We start from the raw sequence: 2,176 nt of genomic DNA, 5'->3' as shown, positions 1-2,176 counted from the left end.
GTGTTATCCCTCATTTGCTCAAGAAGGTTTAGGAAAAACCGACTTGATAACACATGTTATCGACGTGGGGAACGCTAGGCCAGTGAAACAAAGACATTTCCCTGTTTCGCCAGCTGTAGAAAAGGCAATGTACTCGGAAATAGACCGGATGATCCAATTGGGAGTAATAGAGGAGTCAGACAGCGCTTGGTCCTCGCCAATAGTGTTGGTCTCCAAGCCGGGAAAAATCCGCATCTGTTTGGATTGTCGGAAAGTAAACAGTTTCACGGAAAAGGATGCTTATCCCTTGCCTCAGATTAACGGGATCCTGAGCCGTTTGCCGAAAGCAGAATTCATCTCCAGTCTTGATTTGAAGGATGCGTACTGGCAAGTACCGTTGGATGTAAAGTCCCGGGATAAGACGGCCTTTACAGTCCCTGGGCGTCCCCTTTACCAATTCAAGACGATGCCTTTCGGGCTGTGCAACGCCACCAGTACCATGTCACGATTAATGGACAAAATAGTTCCTTGTAACCTTCGAAACGAAGTGTTCATCTACTTAGATGATCTGTTGATAGTTTCTTCAAATTTCGAACGACATCTAGAAGTACTATTAGAGATGGCTAAGCAACTCAGGCGTGGGAAATTAACGATCAACATCAGTAAAAGCCATTTCTGCATGCGCCGTGTAAAGTATTTGGGGCACATAATAGGAGACGGAGGAGTCCGAACCGATCCCGACAAGATAAAGGCTATTGCCGAGTTCCCAGTTCCGAAAAACCTGAGGGGACTGAGAAGCTTCATAGGAATGTGTGGGTGGTATCGCAAGTTCGTACCAAATTTTGCGTCACTCGCCTCGCCCTTGACCGACGTCATGACAACCAAAAGGAAGTTTGTGTTTCCAAAGGAAGCCATAGAAGCCTTCAATGAATTGAAGCGGTGCCTTTGCGAAGCCCCGGTATTAAGGAGCCCTGATTTCACGAAACCGTTTTACATCCACTGTGATGCTAGCAAAACAGGAGTAGGGGGAGTTCTGGTGCAGCTGTCTGAAGAAGGGGACGAATGTCCGATCGCTTATGTCTCAAAAAAGCTAAACAAAGCTCAACGAAATTATACAGTAACGGAGCAAGAATGTTTAGCCGCCATAGTATCACTGAAGAATTTCAGAGCGTACGTAGAAGGGCACGAATTCACCGTGATAACGGATCACGCGTCCTTAAAATGGCTCATATCTAATACCGACCTCAGTTCTCGGCTAGCTCGATGGGCACTGGGATTGCAAAGATACCGATTCAAAATTGAGCATCGTAAAGGTACTCAGAACGTGGTTCCTGATGCCTTGTCGCGGGTTAATGAAGAGATGGTGGCTGCTTTGGAATCACCCGAAGGATCGCTGGTTGATCTGGAATCGGCCGAATTCAAGTCACCCGAGTACACCGAGTTAGTTAGTCGAGTAGAAACCAATAGGGATAAGCTGCCTGATTTGAAAACTGACGGCGTCTTCGTATTCCGTCGTGCAGAGCACCTGTCTGGAGAGCAAATCCACGACGAGTATGCTTGGAAGCTCTGGGTGCCAAAGAGTTTGGTTCCGGATATCCTAGTTCGAGCTCATGATAGATCGCTAGCTGCTCATGGAGGAATCCACAAAACGATCGAACGCATAAGGCGTCACTACTTTTGGCCAGGTTTGGTTTCGGATGTCAAGGCGTATATCAACTCCTGTGACGTGTGTAAAATGACTAAGGCTCCGAATCGCATTCTCCGACCTCCGTTGGGGAAAGCACCAGAAACCCACCGGTTTTTCCAAAGGCTATTCGTTGATTTTTTGGGGCCCTATCCCCGGTCCAGAAGCGGGAATATTGGCATTTTTATTGTGCTCGATCATTTCTCAAAATACGTATTTCTGAAACCGGTGAAGAAAATTAGCGCAGATGTGGTGGTCAAGTACCTCGATGAAGAGTTGTTCATGACATTTGGTGTACCCGAAACTATCGTGTCCGATAATGGATCGCAGTTTCGATCTGAAACGTTCCGAAAACTCTTGACTCAGTTCAAAGTAACGCACACCCTGACGGCAGTCCATTCACCTCAGGCGAACGCCTCCGAACGGGTAAACCGTTCCGTGATTGCTGGTATCCGGGCTTACATACGACCCGACCAGAAAGACTGGGACGAGTGCTTAAACAGAATAGCGTGT

This window comes from Drosophila persimilis, unplaced genomic scaffold (assembly GCF_003286085.1).
Source record: "Drosophila persimilis strain 14011-0111.01,24,50 unplaced genomic scaffold, DperRS2 tig00000737-arrow-arrow-pilon, whole genome shotgun sequence".
In the NCBI taxonomy this organism is placed as follows: domain Eukaryota; kingdom Metazoa; phylum Arthropoda; class Insecta; order Diptera; family Drosophilidae; genus Drosophila; species Drosophila persimilis.
This window is presented reverse-complemented; position numbering follows the sequence as displayed.